The sequence below is a fragment of the Equus caballus genome, chromosome 16 (assembly GCF_041296265.1).
Source record: "Equus caballus isolate H_3958 breed thoroughbred chromosome 16, TB-T2T, whole genome shotgun sequence".
In the NCBI taxonomy this organism is placed as follows: domain Eukaryota; kingdom Metazoa; phylum Chordata; class Mammalia; order Perissodactyla; family Equidae; genus Equus; species Equus caballus.
The window spans coordinates 37562195-37585075 of record NC_091699.1 but is presented as its reverse complement, the minus strand read 5'-3'; the positions used below and the strand labels follow the sequence as shown (position 1 = coordinate 37585075).

General features: G+C 38.3%; 1 protein-coding gene across 32 annotated transcripts in view; it reads right to left on the bottom strand.

Moving 5' to 3' along the window:
* CADPS (calcium dependent secretion activator) overlaps nucleotides 1–22881 on the bottom strand; it is a 438027-nt gene that overhangs the window by 410330 nt on the left and 4816 nt on the right. The window lies entirely within an intron of this gene.

The window sequence follows — 22881 nt, the reverse complement described above, 5'->3', positions numbered from 1 at the left end:
GAAAATAACCCTATGTTTAATTTCACGGCAAGACCGTGTGTTTCATTTTTTGCATGATCATCTCAATTATCCATTTAATCATCATCATGATAATATTATCAGTAACTATAATCATAAATGCTTTTTATTGCATGTCAGTGACATGCCTAGCACCAATATGGAAACATTGCCTTGATTATCTCATTGAATTGATTTCTTATAAAAATCCTACCAAGGCAGAAGTTAGCCTCATTTTATAGGTAAGAAAATTGAGACTTAGAGAAGTTCAGTGCCTTTCCCAAGATCAAAAACACGGAGGTGGAGAGTCAGGCACCTAGACTTCGTGGCCCAATGGCCTCCAATAATAATACATTGCCTCCATCTCACTCTATAGACACAGCCTTTGCTTAGAGTTACGATAATTTACAAGTATTATACTTACTTTCATGATGCCTTAGCCACACATATCTGTGCAGTACAAACACAACTTTGCTGCTTAACACAGGCTCACCCAGAAGGTTCTTAGATCCATACTCCATGAGCCTGGTTGAGAGTTCACGTTCTTCCTGGCCGCTGGGAAGCATGGTATTTTGTAAAGCACATCACAAAAGTGTTTAAAATAAAAATGGTGATTAATCATCAAGTTTAGCGTCACTATCAGGCCCTAGTATAATGAAATGCTTTTTCTTCTGTGTTCCGTCGGATAATTAATTTCTGATTTTTTTCCTGAGTTGCAAAAACATTAACAGGTAATTCTATCACAAATGATCTTTCCCATGAGACAAATGATACAGTTTAAAGTTGAAGTGAATTAATCTTCCAAGTATTATATGCAAATACTCTTTCATTTCAGTGATTGTTAATAATCGCTATTAAATAGGAAACAAATCCACATTATTTCCTTAATCTGTTTATGACTAAAACCACATGCATCTTCCATTATTAGTGAAATTAATAAATAATGAAGACTCATGGCCATGAAACAGATACATCTGAGGTTTCTATGTTAAAGATAGACAACATCTCATGTTTGTGTTTTGAAGACAAATACAATTGAATTGTAAAATGCTCCCAAATGATAGTGACATAAACAAGATAGCAGCTGGTGTGTGTGTATACTCGCACACATACACATGAAAACTAAAGCTGGAGGAAAGCAGTACAGAGTAGGACTCAACCTCATCTGGGCCCTGGTTACTTCCATTTTGTTGCTCCACTCTTTTCAAAAGAAAAATTCTGCCTTATTGTCCAAGATGGCTGCTTAAGCACTAGCCATCAGGTCTGTTTTCTAGCCAGCGAGAAAGAGGAAAGAGGAGGAAGGGAGGGGCCACTTCTTTAAATGACACTTCCTGAAAATCACTCAGACACCTGTGCTTTCATCCCATTGACCAGAACTTAGTCCCACTGCAGTATCTAGCTACAAGAAGGAGACTGGGAAGTGTCATCTTTATTATGTCTCCAGCTAACAAACAAGGCTCTATTATTAGGAAGAGGAAGAGAATGGATATTAGAAGACAAAAGTTTCTATCAGACCTTAAGAATGTAAAAAGATTAATACTCTTTTCTTTTAAAATAAGACATTACCTTTGGGCTTTGTAGGTATTCTCCCCCCAAAATCTAGGCCCTTGGCAACTGTATAAAATATAAACCCTTGAGATCGCATAATCCAGAGCTAAATGTAGACATTTTACTTATGGGAGTGCATGCTATTGCTATGCCCTTTTCAAATGTCTTTCATTGAGCCTCTCCTACCATTGTCTAGGAAAGGAGTGGAAAAGCACGCAGCCACGCCACAGTGCTATGGGTAGACCTCTTCTGATAGAGTTAACAAGCATCAATGCCACCTATTAGCACAAACTTTGGTTCATCAAGTTTAAAACACCAGTCTGACAAACAGAAATCTTAGACTTGACAAAACTGTAATGAAAGGGAAAATACAAAACAGCAAAACCACCTTGTTCAGAACAAGAATTCAGGCTGGAATGTGCGACCAAAGAACAATTTGATTCAGGTGCATAACATTCCATTTTGACCTAATTGCCTGCTCCTCTGGTTTATTTCAGACTTTTTCTTCTCATGTTCAATTTGTGGGAAGATTCCCAAGTTCTTTTTCCTTTCTTTTTTTACTATCCTCCTCCAATTAATGCCTGTCAAAGCTGAGGGCACCCAGCATCCAAGCTTAGGAATAACAAACAATATAAGTGTGAATACAAATTTAAGGAAGTCATGAGGACCCAGAGTTACCATGGCCTCTGAACTATTTGAAGACTAAAACTAGAGACTTAAAGATCTCACGGGGTAGATTATTCAACAACATACTATCACAAATGAGAAAATGCATTCTTAGTATAATATGTAAACTAGAGAAAAGAGCTGACTACTCTCTGACTGTTGGTCTGATTTAATTATGTGGCAAAGTTGCAGGCTCAGTTTCAGAAAAACTTGTGGCCAAACTCTAGCCAAGCTGATGAGGGTTCTTGCCTGCAGACAAAAGAAATTAATTCTGGTTTACTTAAAAGACAAAAGAACTTGTTGGAAAAATATGAGGTAGGTCCCCAGGTCTTCAGGGAGGCAGAACAGGTTTGGAAAACAGGCAGCAACCAAAGCCGGGCTGCTGAGAAAAGGGTTAGATCATACTTGGAAACAGTCATGGATGCTCCCCAGCACAGGGTGGGGCTTGTAACTCTGCCACCTTTATTCCTGCTGGACAGGGGATGCTATTGCTGAGGGTGGAATAAATCCTAAATGTTTCCTGTTCCTTTGCTTCGACTGTTCCACACTTTTCATCTCAGAAGGAAATATCCATCAGATTGGTCAATCTTAGGTCAGATTTTCAGGCCCTGTCAGAGGTCTGGTCTCTTGAGTTTTCGTCACAGAAGACTGAGCCCTATATCCAAAGACTCACATTTTTACAATTTTCCCCAAATAGAAGTGTCCAGATGTTGAGCAGCCAAATACGTAGCCCTTCATATAGAATCTGCAACTTACCAGATGTGTGATCTTGAGCAAGCTACTTTAACTCTCACAGTCTTAGTTCCATTACCTCTAACAAGCAAATAATTAATGCATATGTCATAGGGTCATTTTGAAGATCAAATGAGATTACATATGCAACTGTAAATTATAAGGCTGATAGTAAGCACTCAATATATTGGCCTAATGTGCAGTTGTGAGAAAATACAGGAAAAATGCTTTATTCCATCAACATTAATATGATAATATGATTTTCATGACTGTTATTAAATCATAATTATCAAGAGTGGGTTGTGAGAATTTAAATTCCAAACTCCATTGAACCCCTGCTGCCCTGAAGTATTTGAGATAATTGGTTGATATGTCTCTTAAATTTCTTTTAATCTACCAATGTTTCCTCCTCTTCCCCTTTCTATTTCTCTCTCTCATCTATTTTAGTTACTTATTCACATGTCTATGTAGCATTGAATGAATGAACAAATAACTACAAACTTAAAATAACTCAGATCAGAGCTATACTACTATATTCAATATGCAATTATTCTTTTATTTAAAAAAATGTTTAAAGGATGTTGGACTGATAATACCTTCTGGCATCTTTTTCCCAATTCTCTAGTGATATGCAAATGAGCTGCAAGCCCTAGGAAGCCAACCTAGCAGTGGTTCAAATGCTTTATCTTACACTTGACATATTAATTTTGCACAAAGGGAATGAACTAAGTTCCAAAATGCACAGCAGAACAAATGGGAAAACATCTCTGTGATCACTGCCACTTTTATTACCTCTTTCTGTAGGCAGACTAAAGAGAAGAATGAACCTCCAGAAAATAAAATATAATTCTTCCAGGTCAAGTCAGAATGGATTCCATCATACTCAATCACATTGTTTTCAGTTTTTATGGTCTATAGTCAAGAATACAATGATATGTCATGAGAGAGCATCTAAAATATATATAACAACATAAGTAAAAGAACAGATTGAATTCTCTCCTCTTGGTGTCATTTTATGCTCAACCTACTGCTGCTCCACTGGCATGCATCTCAGCATTTTGGGGGCCATTTGTTAAAAAAAAATTTTATTTAGAATGAACTAAAATACGGAAATCTCAGCCTACAAAGTTTTAAAAATGACTTGCTTGTCAATACTCCAGCCCATAAGTTTGACACTTCTTTAAGTATGTAAATTGAGAGATAGCATCTCTGTGGCTGGAATTGATAGAGTAAAATTACTAATCTCCCTGTTAAAACAATAAGTTTCTCTCCATACGTTCCTTTCATAGTTTTGCCCTGTGAAGGTCATAGCAAACAGTCAATGTATCTAGCGGCAGGGACATTCATCATTTTTGGTGCAGGGAATTCTATTCTAGAGTCTCTAATATAAAGAGTGCAGTTTCAAGCTTCAAATTGCACCTTTCTGAGGGAGGATCCTCATTAATGATAAAATGAAAAGGAAACCTACAGAATGGGAGAAAATATTTGCAAATCATATACCTGATAAGGGGTTAATATCCAAAATATATAAAGAACTAATATAACTCAATAGAAAAAAAATACGGTTAAAAAACGGGCAGAAGATCTGAATAGACATTTTGCCAAAGAAGACATACAAATGGCCAAGAGGTATATAAAAAGATGCTCAACATCACTACTCATGAGGAAAATGCAAATCAAACCCACAATGAGACATCACCTCATATCTGTTAGAAGGGCTATTATCATAGACAAGAAATAACAAGTGTTGGTAAGGATGTGGAGAAAAAAAAGGGAACACTTGTGCACCATTGGTCGAAATGTAAACTGGTGCAGCCTCTATAGAAAACAGTCTGGAGGTTCCTCAAAAAATTAAAAATAGAACTACCATATAATCCAGCAATTTCACTTCTGAGTATTTATCTGAAGAAAACAAAAACATGAACTCAAAAAAATGTATGCACCCTCATGTTCATTGCAGTGTTATTTATAATAGCGAAGATATGGAAATAATCTAAGTGTCCATCACTGGCTGAATGGATATAAAAGGTGGTATGTATATGCAATGGAATATTATTCAGCCAAAAAAAAAATGAAATCTTGCCATTTGTGACAACATGGATGGACATTGAAGGCATTATGCTAAATGAAATGTCAGACAGAGAAAGACAAATACTGTCTGGTCTCACTTATATGTGGAATTTAAACAAATAAGCAAATAAAAATAAGCTTACAGATACAGAGAACAGATCGGCAGTTACCAGAGGCAGGGGGTGAGGGGTGGTCAAAATGGGTGAAAGGGGTCAAAAGGTACAAATTTCCAGTTATAAAATAAATAACTTATGGGGATGTAATGTACATCATGGTCACTATAGTTAATAATACTGTATTGCACATTTGAAAGATGCTAACAGCAGATCCTAAAAGTTCATCACAAGAAAAACTATTTTTGTAACTATGTATGATGACATATATTAACTGGACTTATTGTGGCAATCATTTTGCATTGTATACAAATATCAAATCATTATGTTGTACACCTGAAACTAATATAATGTTATATTTCAATTATGCCTCAATAAAAAAAAGAATTTAGTGTATTTGATAACCATTTAACATAACTGGAGAGCAAATAAATTATTTAACCTATGATGTTGAGAGAACTGGCTAGATGTTTGAAAAGAAAAGTAAGTTGGTTTCATACTTCACTCATTACAGTGTTATAAATTTCAGATGAATCAAAAATATAAAGGCAAAACATGAAACCCTAAAAGTAGTAGAAGAAAATATGTGTGAACAGTTTTACAATCTTTTGGTGGAAAAAGCATTTCATTACATGAAACCCAGAAACCATAAAGGAGGAAAGTGCATAGATTTCACTACACTAAAAATTCTGTTCAGGGGCTAGCCTGGTGGCAGAGCGGTCAGGTTCATGCAGTCTGCTTTGGCGGCCCAAAGTTTGCCAGCTCAGATCCTGGGCATGAATCTACACACTGCTTATCAAGCCATACTGTGGCGGCATCCCACATAGAAGTAGAAGGATTTACAACTAGGATATACAACTGAAGATTGGCAACAGATGTTAGCTCAGGGTCGAGCTTCCTCATCAAAAGCATACCTTAAAAAAAACTCTGTTTAGCTAAACATGAATAGGCCAGCAACATAACAAATAAACATAGAAAAGGTCCAACAACAAATGACAAAACATAAATTGCACACATTTGACAATGTTAATACCATTAAAATAGAAAGAGCTCTTAAAAACAAATAATAAATAGAAAAATGATAAGATTTAACAGGGAATTTGTAAGAGAAGACATATAAAGAGGCAATAAACACGTCAAAAGGAAATGCAAATACAGAATTTTTAAAATCACCCATTAGGTTGGAAAAACTGAAAAAAATGATGTCCAGTTTTACCCTGGGTAATCAGACATTCTCATGCCCCACTAGTGGGAGTGTAAATATTTACAGATGCTTTGGAAATTGGTAACAAAATTTAAATGAACATACTCTTTACATTAAGGGCATACGCACTGGAGAAGATGCTCACGGTAGAATGCATGTGGTAGTAAGAAACAGAAATCAATAGACCACTGGTTGAATAAATTATGGCACATTCATAAACTGGATTGCTACAAGCCATTTAGGAGAAGACATATTTTTGTATTTACCGACACGGAAAGATTTTCTTTATATACTGTCATGCAAAAAAAGCAGGTAGAAAACATTATGTATAGAATTATTACTTTTATAAAGAATATATAATATTGATCTCTCTATATACATATATCTATATATCCGTCTAGATAATATAAATATATTTTACATGTAGAATGGATGTCTTTGAGTGGTGGGATCAGGGGATTACTTTTAATTCTACTTTATATATTTCCATATTATTTGGCTTTTCTGTAATAAACATGTTTTATTTTTGTTTCCAGAAAAATATATAAAGCAGTTAACTAAGTCAGAGTGAGAAGACTATTTCACTGAATCCACTTTATCTTTTTACTTATAATAAATGCTATCCCTGTGCCAAGACATGATTTACATCCAATCAACAAACTTTACTTTTGGCCAAATGATACGTAGGGTTAGAAGGAAGTCATTCTCATTTTGCTTCTTACATGGTAAATAGGATTAGATTTCTACCTAGATCCGAATCTAAATATGCAAAATAAATTGAAGAGTTAAGTCCTGAAAATTCAAGTCCCAGAATTCCTCTTTTGAAGAGAAATACAACATGAGGTAGACTAGTTTGGGCTGGAAGGAAAACTTCAACTCAAAGTTACTTACCCAACAAGAGAATTGACTTCATTATTGGAAGTCCAGATGAAAGGTGGTCTCCAGATCCGGCTTAATGTTGTGGCCTATTACTGTCATCAAAAACTCTCAAGTTATTTCCATATTTCAACTACTTCACTATCTTCAACTTTGGCTTCAGCCTAAATTGGGTCTCCTCATGGTTCTAAGATAGCTGCCAGTAGCATCAATGGCACATGCCTCCTTGGTATGTCCATCAGGAGAGGAGGAAAACTTTTCTCCCAAGCATGGAATCTTCCCTTCGATCTGATTGGATCAACTTAGGTCACATGGTCAGCCATGAACCAATTGTATTTCCAGTACAGTGCCATGTGCTGATTGGCATGGACAAATCTGCATCTATTTCTGAGGCTGGGGATGAGGAAAATTAACTCCCTGAAAAAAATGTAATTCTGTTTGAAATTGGGGCATGAACAATAGGTAGGTAACCAATACTGTACACTAAAATAGGACATATAGTTTTTTTATATTTACAAAGTACAATTGAAAATTTTCTTTGAGTCATCTCAATTGGCTGCTCATATTGATTAAATTCATTGGTAATTTGGGGGATTATCCATATCACTGTAATGATATGTTGCTTATATGAGTTTGGGGTCTTGGAACAAGTGTTAAATTTTCATCCAACTTTAACATAAATGTCTCATATTGCTGTTGTCCTCAAAGATCTGGCATTTCAAGCAGGCAGGTAAATTTGATGTAAATAAAATCAAAATAAATTACTGTATTCTCTAAATATCTTTGTTGCTATCATATTTGTAGAAAATATTTGTTAGGATTTTTGGGGGGGAGGGGTACGGTGAGGAAGATTGGCCCTGAGCTAATGTCTGTTGCCAGTCTTCCTCTTTTTGCTTGAGGAAGATGTCACTGAGCTAACATATGTGCCAATCTTCCTCTATTTTATGTGGGATGCCACCACAGCATGGTTTGAGGAGCAGTGCTAGGTCTGCACCTGGGATCTGAACCCGTGAATCCTGGGCTGTCGAAGTGGAGCATGTGAACTTAACCACTATGCCACCAGGCTGGGCCCAGGATTTTTTTTAATCCTAGGAATGAGTTGCTTTTGCTCTGAAACCACAGTTCTATGACAAAGGGAATATTGAATAAGAGATTGTGCTGGAAACAAAAGAATATGCCAAAGGATAGTGATTAGAGAAAGCCTTATATAAAAGCATTTGGATAAGAACACAAAACAGAAATGCACAGACTTCTGCGAGTGGAGATGAGGGAAATGTTCTAGATCATAAATCTCCCTAAATTTTGGCATGTACAATATGTATAATGTTGAACTTGGTTTTCTTTCCGACAATTCTTTTCTCACACTTTCATTTCTTGCCAGGTCATGAGGAAGCACAGACACTTAATTTGGCATAATATTTAACTTATGCAGCAGCAGACACACATTTCTTTAGTGAAAAGTGATGGATTGTTTTCCACACAAGGTGAATAGAAGCGAGAGAAGTGACTACGTTTTGCCCTCTGTAAGAGTTCAATATGATGGCCTTCTGACTCAAATCCTAATTGAATATTGACTAAAAGACAGCTTTGAGCTCTCAGCACATAGAAATGGAAGGAAGAATATGAAAAGCTCTGTAGATTAGACAGAATATCCACAATTGCTTAGAACTGCTGCTTCGGTGAGGGGGGTGGAGGGGGGGGGGGTGCAGGAATGTGCTTCTGATTAATTAAAACGAGTACAAATCTAACCAGTGTCTGTTCACTTTAAAGGTCTATAATGCTGAATCATAATACACAGTGGCACTTAGGTTGCCTGTGGGAAGTAGATAGTAGAAAGAAATCCTTTACTTTTCTCCATTGCCAGGCAAACAGGAAGGCTGGCAAATGATGTGGGGCTGTTGTCAGAGCTCATAGGAAGTTGTTCCTAACCTGGCCATAGATAAATGCTGGAGCAAATCATGTCCTTTGCAAATAAGACATTCTGCTTGTGTTGACAGTATTTTTTGGAAATTTTGAAGCCTCAAGTGCCCTATGGGAAAACACATCACTTCATGACAAGGTCAAGGCCAATCACCCCTCATTTGGCAATCACCCAGATATCTGCATTATCTGTGATAGGCCCTGTGCCTCAGTTCACTGATATTTCCATCGGAGCTACTCAGGGGTATAGGTCATTTTCAGAGGCCCCTGACTGCCTACCAAATAAAGGAAAACTGACAAAGTCTGGTAGTATTCAATGTTTACCAGTATCTGGGCCCAACCTACCTTTCTGATCTCACGCATTGTATGTGCTCTTTGTTCTAGCTTTGTGTGGCTTCTGTATCTTTGCTCATGCTGTTGCTAGAATACCCACTCTCCTGCCTCCCAGTGTTCAAATTCTACCTGTTCCTCAGCTGCAGTGCAACCACCTCCAGGAAGCCAGCTGTGACCCTCTGGTAATTGATGTGGTGTTCTGAAGCCTTTAAGATGGTATAAGGACCTGGTGACCCAGGAATACCTGAATTTATCTTAGATCAAAGTTACCCATCTTCTCAGGAGAACTACGCACAAATAACAATGATAAATGGAAGATAAAAACCCTTTTTACTATTAGAGCTTTGGAAGAGTGGGCTGGAGCATGTAACCTTTCTCTACCCCTATATCCACATCCAAATCTTACCAAATAGGGATTAACAGATGAAAGATAGAAAAGATGATGGTACCCAAGACTGTGCAAGAAAAGAGAAACTATTGGGAATGCTGTTTCCCTTTTAATATAAGTGACTCTGACCACAGATAAATGTGGTCCAGTAACTTTTCTTGAATCTTACCACTAAGATCAGAATCCTTCCATTTGAGCAGGAGTGAGGAAGGGCAGGGGCTATGAATGTATCCTGTCCCCCAGATGCCTATGCAAACCTAGGTCAATGTTGGGGATGGAATCCTATGGTATTAGGGACAAATCCAAGAGTCTCCTCTAGTCTGGTTGGGCATTCAGAAATTTTCTCTCCAGATCCCATACCTACACCACAAGCTAGGCCCCCTCATCTGTCCTCCTGTGGGCTTGATATAAACCTGGGGTTATTGTGGGGTTCATGCCCTCTTGGGGACAGATTAAGCTCCATTTGAATCCTCTAGGTCAGCTGGAACTGAAATGGAATCACATGTACATTTCCTGAAATTACACCAGTTCCAGCTCCATGTATTTCGTCCAAGAGTCATTATATTCTCCACAATGTGATGCAGGAGAGTTTTTGCACCTGTGCAGGATATCAGAATATTGGTCACCAAAATTAAATATAATTTAAAGGGCAGGCACCTTGCTTCACATTTTTAAGATTTGTAAGAAGAGAAATGAACACTCATACCCTACAATATGACAAATACATAAAAATTACTCTAATAAAATGAAGACATGGATCAACAATTGTTCTAATGAAATGCCTTTGAACTACTGATTCAAGACGATTCTACATATAAGCATTAATTTTCTGAAATTTTCTGCAAATTTCCCCAGAAAACTATAAAGATTATCTGTGCTGGATAAAATGTTAAAACCTAATTTGTGACCTTTTTTCAGTGTGAAGACATTTACACTCCTTTCTCTCCCTTTTCCATGCTTTCCACACACTTCACTTACATTAATCTTCTTAAAACACTGCATTGTTCATATCACTGCCCAGCTCAGAATTCTTCAGTGGTTCTCCATTGCCTACAAAATAAGGTCCTTCCCGCGCCAGCCCAACCCCTTTACTCTGGTGTTGAAGGGCATCCACAGTCATGAATAAACCTTTGTTCTCATTTCTTTTATCTCCAATATTGGTATCTTGTACAATCATATTTGTTCAGAGGTCCTCAAACTCACTTTGCATTATCTTAGCTCTGAATACTTGATAGTATCTTTCCTTCCCCCCAAAATATAGCACATCCCTATCCTTTGATCTTCTCAGCCAGCTTGAGGCTTAATTCAAATGGCACTGCTTCCATCAAGCCTGAGCAAAGGCTATTTTACCAGTTAAGCAACATAAGCATGGTAACCAGAGTCTTGAAACTTTCCAGGAGCCTAAAAAAGTCAAAGATCTTAAATAAAATGTATTGTCTCCAAAACGTAAAATCAAAATTAATAAATGTTCCATTAAATGACTTCCAAACATATGTCAGCTTCATTAATTGTTAAATTTAATGTTCATAAAATATCGCTACAACTGAAAACACTTGGTGAGGCTGGTTTTTTCAGTTGGCATGGATTCCTGTGAATGCACCATGATTCCTGAGAAATCATAGTCATTTATTAACCAAGCTATATAGACAAATAGTTTTAAAAGCAAGATTGAAAAAAAAATCCTTCCAATGTTTTAATAATAAAAAAGATAAGTGAGGGGCCAGCCCAGTGGCGCAGCAGTTGGGTGTGTACGTCCCGCTTTGGCGGCCCAGGATTCGCTGGTTCGGATCCCGGGTGCGGACATGGCATCGCTCATCAAGCCATGCAGTGGCAGGTGTCCCACATATAAAGTAGAGGACGATGGGCATGGATGTTAGCTCAGGGCCAGTCTTCCTCAGCAAAAAGAGGAGGATTGGCAGATGTTAGCTCAGGGCTGAGCTTCCTCAAAAAAAAAAAAAAGATAAGTGAATGTGAGGTACATTTTAATAAATTTGTTATTAGATGGGTGGACCTTCTAAAAGTCTGAGTCACATGACCTTTAAAGTCTGAAATGGCCTTGGCCATTCTTAGTATGAACCCAAGACTGACAGCATGGCAGGGAAAGCCCTAGATTTTGCTCAGGAGGCCCAGGTTGGTGTTTGATAGCTCTGTCTGGCCAGTGGGACTGGCTGGACCTCACTTTTGCCTACCACAAAATGTGCCTCACCTACTCACAAAGTTTGTTTTAAAGAAGAAATGAGATCATCTCAGTGAACAAGCTATAAACAGCAAGGAATATTTATTACTGTTCTCTAAACAATCATGAATTCAGCAATCATGAATTCATGTATCAGCCATTTATTTACTGAGCACCTATTACGTGTATACATTATCTATCAGACACCAGGGGATACTAAATGAAATCATCTCTGTAGAGTCAGGAGAAAGAAATAGGTATAACTGAAGTAAGATGTGCTCAGTGCTCTCTGCTCCAATGTAGTTAGCATAGCACATGGTTAAGAGATGCTAGCGTCAGACTACCTGGGACCCAACCCAGCTCTACCATTTATTAAATGTGTGACCTAAAGCAAGTTGCTTAACTGCTTTGCCTCTTGGTTTCCTCATCTAGGGTTGAGATGATTAGTACCTATCTTAGAGAGTTACTGTAAGGATTAAATGAGAGAAGGCTTACAAATTTACAGAGTAATATCCTATACTCTACCATCCTGTAGTCATTATTTATTCCTGTTCTTTATAATGACTGGGCTCCATTTTCTACCTAGGAGAGTGATGGAAGGCAAGGTGGGGAGGGCTTTTTAAGCAGGAGGAACAGCATGTATGAAGACATGGAGGCACAAAAGAGCTTGCAAGAGTGAAGGGATGTTAAGTGGTTTAACAGGCTGAAGCCAAGGATGTGTGCAGAATTACAGGAGCAGAGGCTGGACAGGGAGGGAGGACCCATTTATGCCATGCAAAGCTATGCCATGCAAATGAGTTTAGAGTTTATCCTGTGTAGACACAAGAATTCTGATCAGGGAAAGGTCATGATTGGATCTGGGCTTCAGAATGATCGCTCTGAAAGCTGGATGGAACGTGGGCAAGAAAGGAGGCAGAGAAAATGGTTAGAAGGTTATTGCAAAAGTCCATGAAAACAATCATGAGGACCCAAAGCTGAGCACCATCGATGAAGATGAAGAGGAAGAGAAAGAGATGAAAACTTTCTCAGTGGGAATATCAACAAGATGTGTGCATCCTTTCGTGGTGAGGATGGACAGCTGTAAAGATTTGAAATTGAGTTCTGTACTTCTGCCTTAAACAGCTTGGTTATATAGCAGCACCAGGACTGTAAGAAAATAAATTTGTCTTCATTAAGTTAGAAAATAGAGGGGAAAAGCTTCCTGGTGAGCTGTATTGTTGAGTGGTCTGAGGACATGCTAGACGACACATCCTGGAGGTCCCTGCTCTTCCAAGTGTAGTCTGTAGACTTGTGCCATCTGTGAACTGTTTGTTATTGGTCTTCACCAAGATAAGGTACTAGTACTGGAAATTACATCAACTTCAACATTAAGCTGTTCAATTCAGCTGACAATTTTTTGTAGGAAGACTTTCTTGAAGAAAGCAGTGAGTTGTTTCACATTCTAGCGCAAGTTCCTTATGTCATTGTAGATGCACGACAAAGTGTTCACTGTCTTGCACCAGTCTGAGACCACACCTTCAGCAGCACTGATGTAAATGACTAGATGTATGGGTTTGAGTATGGTGAAAGCGCTATGCTGGAGATAAAGATTTGAGAACGGGAAGTGTGGAGATGTCAGTAGCTAAAGCTATCATTAGCGGTGAGGTTGCAGAGACATGGTATAGAGATGACAAGAGGGCTGTGTTAGTTTGCTAGGGCTGCCGTAACAAAGTACCACAAACTAGGTGGCTTAAACAACAGAAATGTATTTTCTTACAGTTCTGGAAGCTAGAAATGTGACATCAAGGTATTGTCAGGGTTGGTTCCTTCTGAGGGCCTTATGGGAAGAATATATTCCATGCCTCTCTCCTAGCTTGTGGTTGTTTGCTGGCAATCTTTGGTGTTCTTTGCTTGTAGAAGCATCACTCCAATCTCTGCCTTCCTCTTCACGCTCTGTTCTCACTCAGTACAAATGTCTCTATGTCCCAACTTCCCCTTTCAATAAGAACACTAGTGATAATGGATTAAGATCCACGCTAACAACCTTAACTTTAACTACATCTGCAAAGACCTTATTTCCAAATAATGTCATATTCTGAGGTACTAGGGGCTAGGAGTTCAGCAAGTGGATTTTAGGGGGACACAACCAATCCATAAGAAAACCAAGGACGGAGACCTGGAAAACACCAATATTTATGATTCAGACAACCACCATATCCTGCCTTACCCCATAAGTTATGTTCTATGTTGGTGCACCTCAACTTCTCAAGCAGATTGATAGGTTTTTCAAGATCAGAAATGCTGTCTAAAATGTCTTTGCATATTTTGCCTACAGGATTTAGTGACTTTCTTGTATGTAGAAGTGGCTCAAAACAATGTTGTCTGATGATGTATAACAAACAAAAATTGAATATGGAAGAGCCCCCAAGAAATGTTTTGAACACAGTATGTTATGACACACTGCCTTAGAGACAACAGTTGCTGTACTTGTCAGAAAAATCGCCAAAGTAATGTTCAAGATATATTTTAACTCATTTACTTAAACAACTCTATGCCTACCATCCACACCAAAAGGCTGTTTTTCTGCATGGGCAACAGAAGGCATAATTATTTGCAAGAATTTTCAATGTTTTTCTTCTGCTTTCTTAAGTGGCACAGTGGGTTCTCTGTACCACTCTGCATGTTTGCCAAAATCCCATTGTCTTTTTGAAAGCACTACAGCCCCTGGGGGATTTGTAACTTAGCATGTGCTTCTGGAACACTTAGGGATGAAAAAAAAAGTTAATTTCAAAGTATCTCCGAACTTTGTTACTGCGCAGAAGTGAGTCTGAGAAATATCACGTGATGGGTTGACATTTTCCTCCCATAGGCTACTGAGAGGACATCACCACATCATCAGTTTACTCCATAACTCTCAACTTTAGAATAGCAGCGGAAGCTTGGAACACTTGGGGAGTTGATAATTCAGTTTCTTTTTCAAACCTCTCAATGTTTCCCCTGCTTGTTAAAATGAAAGGAGTGGCTTAGCAAAGATAATTTTCCCTTGACTAGTGAAAGGCATCAGAAAAATCCATACCTAAGTAGTTTTAGTTTTTTGTAGATATTTCACACCCATGATATTCTTATGACCACATCCAACGTGCAACTTATTATTTACTTATATCCTAACTTCACTCAGAAAGAACTTTAGATAACTTACAATAAGAGAGAAAATAGTACCAAAATCCCATAAGAGAATAAAAGTAGAGAAAAGAAGCATAGTTATTTATGTGTAAATACGTAGAACTTATCGATTCTATTATATAAATTTGGCAGCATTGAGACACATGATATTTTAAACAGCCTAACTTTCACTATAAAGCTGTTGACTGCCCATTCTTTTTTTTTTTCTTCAGAAACAGCTAAGTTAAATAAAACACACTAAAGAACATATACCCAATATGGCAACTTAGTTCTCACCTTGGCTCTTTCTGACTGAATGTTTGGCTACTTAAACATGCACTATAGTGATTCAAGTTCAGCTGGAATCCAGCCATTGCAAAAGCTTCACAATTGCTTCTGGTGTTTAAAAGAAGATTTTTCTTTATAAGGGGTCTACAAATGTGTTAGTTGTTGGTATGAACAAGCCAAGTTGGAAAGCGATTGATGGTGTGTTTCTGCAACATAAATTAGTTTGAAACCGTTTGGTAAATGGTTTATCCTTCATGTTTTTCACTAAGAATTTTCTATAAAGTGATAAGGTTCATAGAGGTAGACTGTATTTAAAACTCCGCCACTTCCTCTCCTTAGAAATTCCCGAGGAAATAAAGCACCAGTATGGAATTTCAACAGTCGATGTTTACGAGAACCTACTATGTGCTAGGCAGCATTTTAGGAGATGGAGAATCAAAGAGGAGGAAAATGTGATCCCTGTATTTGGGGTTCCTACAGTCTAGTGAGAGAGAGGCACACACAGGAAAGGTTATTTAAACATAATGTATAGGAGATAAAGCGGAGATAGAGCAGGGCATTATGGGAGCATTTAGCTTAATATAAAGGTTTGGGTAAGGTCTCTTGAAGGAGATAACGCCTGAGTTAATTAAAGGAGGAACAAGAGCAAGTCAGGTGAGAAAGACGTTCTAATATAAGGCACAGCATGAGCAAAAGCATGGTAGTATGAAATAACATGGGGGCATTTGGTGGACAAAAAGGCAAGAATACTATTATTACGGTTACCAATAACATTTGTTCAACATTTACCACATATTAAGGACTTGTGGCGCAATTAACAAGCTTTATTTCTCATAATCCTCAATATTATTTTTCCCCATTTTACAGATGAGGAAACTAAGACTTAAAGAGATTGGATAAGGTGCCCAAGGTCACCCAGCCACCAGGTCACGAAACTGACAAGGGATTTGAAGCAGAGACTGATGGCCTGTAGAATTAGTGAAGCGTCTCAACAAAAGAAGAAGAGGGATGTATTGTATCCTCGACCCCAACTATTCTCTAGACAACGCTAAAATGGTAACAATTACCCTCTGGGTCTGCTTACCATGTCAATAATGATGATCATGACGATGATAAGAATAATGAATATGAAGCTTGCTATGATCAGTACTTTACGTATATTAACTTGCTCAATCCTTTCAAGGATAAAAATAACACATTACACATATCAACTTAGCAATAGGAAGAACTAACACTTACTTGGCACTTACCACACGCCAGGCATTATTCTTAGAGCTTTAGTGTATTGTCTCACTTAATTTTCACAAGAACCAAATGATGGAGATACCATTACCCATTTTATTGATGAGTAAACTGAGTCAGAGGGAGGTTAAGTTGCCCAAAATTACGGAACCAGTTAGGGGTACAGACAGGAAGCAAACCCAGGCATTCAAGTTCGGAGTCTATGCTCTTAACCACTGTCCATCATATGGCAAAAGCAATGACCAGAGACTCGCTGGCTTCATTCCCCTTTCTTTACCTGATAACAGCAGAGAAGTAATTCTATCATATGCTGAACCTGACAAATAAAAAAACAACAAGGTAGGGGCCGGCGTGGTGGCGCAGCGGTTAAGTGTGCACATTTCTCTTCGGCGGCCTGGAGTTCACCAGTTAAGATCTCAGGTGCATACATGGCACCGCTTGGCATGCCATGCTGTGGCAGGCGTCCCACATATGAAGTAGAGGAAGATGGGCACGAATGTTACCACAGGGCCAGTCTTCCTCAGTGAAAAGAGGAGGATTGGCAGCAGTTAGCCCAGGGCTAATCTTCCTCAAAAAAGCAAAAACAACAAGGTAATTCTGATCATCAGCCCTCCAATTCTGCAGTAACTATAAATCTGATCCTAACAGGGAAACTGTTGCCAGAGATAGGGAACATAGAGTTCCAAATTCCAGATCCCTTTCTTGGATACATTACAGGGGCCAGGGTCAGACCATCAATATCTGCACAGCAATGGCAAGAAGAGATGGTGTTGGCAGGAACGAGATAGCTCATGTCCTACCATCCAGATATATATCCTCTTAGAACAAGCATAATTTTAGTTAACAGTGATTAAAATTCCATTATTTAAGTGATGGCTGGGTAGTCTTATTTCTATTGCTTTTTGCAGACTCATAAAAATTTGGGCGCAGCTTTGCTACATCTTCCAATTATAAGAGAAGCCAGAAATACAATTTTTTATGTGAATTATCTTGATAGTTTTAAATGTTGCAAACTAATTCAAAAATTTGAAAAACGCATTGTGGATAAAACAAATACATTTGTGGGTCAGTTTCAGCCCATAGGCTACAGTTTACAATCTCTCGGGTAGTCTGCAGCCTTATAAGCTTTTAAGATCTTACCTTCTCATTAAAATTTAGATAGTCGGACAAAGTGAACTCTAACTTTGTCTTTAATTATCTCAGATTCTTTGAAGACAATGCTTTATTTTGTAATGTAAAAGCATACCAAATACAAGTTTGAAGGATGTTATGTCTTGATAATGAGTAACCTCATTGCCCAGGAAGAAATATCAACTATTAGATAAAGAGGAGACAGTAGAGACTACCTGAAGCTTCCTCATCCTTCTCTTCATCTGCCAGATGAAGAAATCATCCCAGAGACAGAAAATGACTTGCCTATAACCAGTGGTTTATCAATGGTAGAGTTTGAGCTCAAACACAGGTTTCAATATATATCCTTTCTTCTCATCAACCAGCTTTCTTCACTCTATCTAGGAAGTCGTTTGAACTCCTAGATCCAGCCACACCTGCAGTCACCCTGCACTGGATTTTTCAATTACAAGCAACAATAAATCTTTCCCTTCCCCCTTATTTTCCTTTTGATTTAGCCACTTGAGTTGGGTTTCTGTCACTTGGAACCAAAAGAATCAGACTAATAGTGTTCCACAAACAATGACTCCTTTCCACATTCCTGCTACCTCATGCTCTTCTCCAGACTGGAATATCTGTCTTTCCTTATGCTTGCACGAATCACACAAATTCTTTAGGACCTAACCCTAGTCTACTTCCTCCATGAGGATTTTCCCTATTATTATATCCAATCCTGTGTGGGTGCATGCGCACACACACCCTCTCTCTCCCTCCTCTACTTTAGTATTTGTAATCAGCATCTTAAAATGAAACACTTTCTCATTTTTAACTTATTTGACATGTATATATGTAATCTTACAGACTAGGACAGAAGCTCCCCAGGTCAGGAGCACATCTCACACATATCTTCTGGTCTGCCACCAAGCCTGAGAGAGTGCTTGCTGCAATGAGTAACTGGTCATTTATTGAGAACTTAGAACTAAGCTACAAGAACTCACCTAATCATTCCAGCTTAAGTCATATAGACACCTGGCCCCAAGTCACAAGTGCCGGTTACATTTCAGTGTGATAGCTTACGATTGTATGTTCAATTTCTTTTGCAGGGACAAGATCTTGGAATCATTTGACTTTGACCACTTTACGCAGTACAATTCTTCAGGAACGAATGTTTAATTTCCTTTGTTCTTCAGCCCAGTTTTAGGGAGGCATAAGGCTATTCCAAGTGTGTAATGAGGCAAGAACCTCTCTGATGACTTTTTTGGTATTCTGCTCCTTCAGAATGTCTCTGCGAGTACCAGTGCATAGCAGTTCCTGCCCATTGCACCAAGGAGATTGGGGGGGGCGGGGGGGGGGGGGGGGGTGGAAATGCCAAAAAGCATATTTAAAGAATTTAATTCTTTCCCTGATGAAGAGAGAAACACATAATTCTTTTTGAAGGAATCCTGGCTTAATAGTCATTTAGTTCTCTCAAAAGGTTAGAATATTTTATTTTTTTAAATGTAAATCATATGTTGCATTGACAAAGCAACCCTTAAGAATTTTGAATAGTGGAGCTAACCCAAATGCTTTAAAGCATATCCCAATAGATGAATCACTATTATTGATTTAAAATACACACACACTCACACACATATATAGTTAACCAGCAGTAGGTCTTAAATTTTATGTAAGGTATGGGCTTTTGAGTCATGACCAACTAACAAATCACATACATAAATGAATAAAAATGAAATTTCTATAGCTAAAAGTGACTCAACATTGGCCATAATTTCCTGGTAAGATATAAGCTGAATCACATGGAAATGAGTACCTTGAACTTACCACACATTTGGCTTCATCATAAAGTCCTCTTGAATGAAACAGGAGTTCACATAGAACAGACACAATAGTAGGATTGCCCCCTTCTCTTATCATATACAGACACACACACACGTACACAAACTACATATGCACACGTAATATTTATTTTGAGCACCTGTAATCCAGGCATTATGAATAATTCCTAGCCAATGAAATCAATTGGTCATGTCGGTCTAAATATTACATAGAATTGTTGACAGTGCCTGCTTGTACATTCCCTCAGTATCAGCTATAAGTAGCTCGTTCACATGAGGTAGCCACTCAACACCGTTACTACAGAATTTAGAAACATACGGCGGAGCTCTGCCATGCCAACTTCTAGGTATTCACTCTACCATTCTGACAAAAGAAGATTTAAAAAAAAAGCACAGAACTGTTTTTCAGATTGTCATTTATCAGCTGCTGAAACATACACTGTGACAGTCTGATGGCTAGGTTTTTGTTTTGGTCATAAATTATCATTACCAGCATGCTATATTTAGATTCACAGTAAGACAAGAAAAATACACCTATAAATGATAAAATATGTTTTCACATAGTCTGTTTAAAATCCTCTCTTTTAACTGGGAAGATTATTGGAAAGTCCAGGCATTCTTTTTCCCAGTAAAAGTGAAAACAAAGTAATTAGCTATCAGAATGATCCAGCAATAGCCCTTTCTCCCTCTGCTCCCTCCCAGTTGTTCTTAAAATCCTTTTTTTCCCCCCAGCTTGAGCCACATAGAAAGACTGACGACAGTCTGGTCTTCAGATCAACCAGCTACCAGCCCATCTTCCTCCTTCATACTCTGTATGAGGTTAGGACTTAAATGTCCATTTGCTTGTGTTGACTATTTGATAGGTGCCCAAAGGGAGAGGGGTAGGCCTCTCTCAACTCAAATAGAAATAGCCCTGAATAAAGAATTACACCTGACATGCTGTGGATGCTAGGGCTCTATTTTCCACTCCAGAATATTTCTGGTGAGTGTTGCATGTTAAATAGATAGACTTGGAATCAGAATACCCCATGCCTCAATTCCCACTCTTTCACCTATCTATGTAGTGCTTTAGGCAAATTACAAAACCTCTTTGAGTCTCAGTTTTCTCTTCTAAAAATAAGGAGGGTAATTCCTACATTCTTGGGGTTATTAGGAGAATTTAAAATGATCTAAGAACAGAAAAAGGAATTTAGGTTAAAACTAAGGTAATTTGAATAAACTACAGATTTTAGTTAATAGTAATGTATCAATATTGGTTCCTTAATTGTAACACAGTTACCATACTACTGTAAACTATTAATAATAGGGAAAATTGCATATGAGGCATATGGAAGCTCTGTACTATTTTCTCAATTTTTCAGTAAGTCTAAAACTCTTCCTAAAAAATAAAGTCTATTTTTAAAAATTGATCTAAGTGAAGTGCCCTGCATGCAGTAGGGATTTGAAAAATGGTAGCCAGTGTTATGATATAGACTATTTGGTTTCATGAAGTCTATTATACTCTGTACAATATTGTCTTTTCCTCCCCCTGCCCCCCACTGCTTTATTGAGATACAATTCACACACAGCACTGTGTAAAAGGTGTACAGCACGGTGATCTGCCTTGACAATACGATATTTTCTTTTCCCCAGTTCAGCACTTCTTTTTCACAGGCAGTTCTCTCTCTGCCCTCCATACCACTCTATTTCCTTTCTCTACATCATTTTTCCTCTAGCTTTTTCTAGTTCATTCACTTCTATTCCACCACAGACTCATGTTTCATTTACAACTAGTTTATATTTCTCCACGACTAGTTTTAGTTGACCAATCTTTTTGGTAGGCTTTACATTTCACCACAATGATTATGCAAACTTCTCAGTTACTTTCAATGATTGCTCATTTAAAAAGAAAATAATCAAAGTTCCAAGCTTTCTACTTGGAAAAAAATAGCATGACATCCTTTTCCAGGAAGGCACTAAAAACTTAAAGATATAGCAATGGAAAAGCTTGCTTTCTTTTGTAGTAAGGAGACAGATATTCAGCTTCCTGGTACAGCCAACAGCCCCGAGGGAGCTTTGCCAGAATATGTATTTAGCACTAGTTTGCTGCAATAACTAAAAATAGTGTGACCAAATGCCAGTGTTATTAGTCTGTCCTGGAGTCTCTCTGATGTTAAGGTCATGTGTAAAAACAGAACTCACCTACCCCTCAAAACCACAGCTTTCAATGGATTCAGGTAAAACAGACAATCAGATCAGAACAACTTAGCCTCACATGATGATCCTTCTCGGTGGTTCAAGGTTTGTTTAGAAGAATGGTGTCTTTGTGAGAATAGACTTCCTTCCCCATTCTAGTGCTGGATTTAAGCATCTACTTGAAACATAGAGTTCTACAGCCTTCGATTGATAAAGGGAAGTTTGTTTTTTATTTTTTCTTTAAGTCACAAAAGTTTTCATTGCCAAAGGAATAGGAGATCTTTGGTTGCTGCTGTTATTAACAGGATAGATTTTGGAGATGGAATTTCTCCTGCTCTAAAGACATAATCATCCTAATAATTCCAAGCTGAAACTGGAAATATGAGACCCTGTGGACCCAACACCCAAGCCTAAAAGAATATCCAAAAAACTTTTACTGCTCTGAGGATACTTTTGCTCTCTGTAGTCCAAATTACAGGTTGAAAAAGCAAGGGGGCACTCATGAGGGTCGAGAGCAGAGTGTGCAGCCCACCTGTTATTTCTCAACCAGGAAATGAGTTTGATTTTTAATCAAACTGATACCCAAGCTTGTGACTGCTGAAATAAACATCAGTGATGGGTGGTGTGTGTGCATACATAATCAAAACAAACAGAGGAATCTGTGCTAACTCAAGATAAGGGTGGAGAAATACAGGAAAACCGAACACCCTACTACAGCAACATATAATTCAGTCTTAAATGGCAGCAACCGAGAAATTCACTATTTTAAGAAACTGGTCTCACCACCTCTACGGGGTTAGAGCTGGTTTCTCACACTGCCCCTCTGGGGGCTTCACTGGCTTTTCTGATAGCTCAAGAGCGGCAGATTGATTTAAAAGAGACAGAGCAGAAAGCAGACTTTCTTAACTCACTCCCTCCAACGGGGTATCTGACCCCTTGTCTTCTGGTCCCCCATGGCTGCCCCTCATCTTTCAGGAACCGCCCCCTCCTTTCTCTGGCTGGAGAACAGCTGGTAGACATAGAAGCTTTATTTCACATCAAAGGCAGCCCGGAGCCGCCTCAGCTTT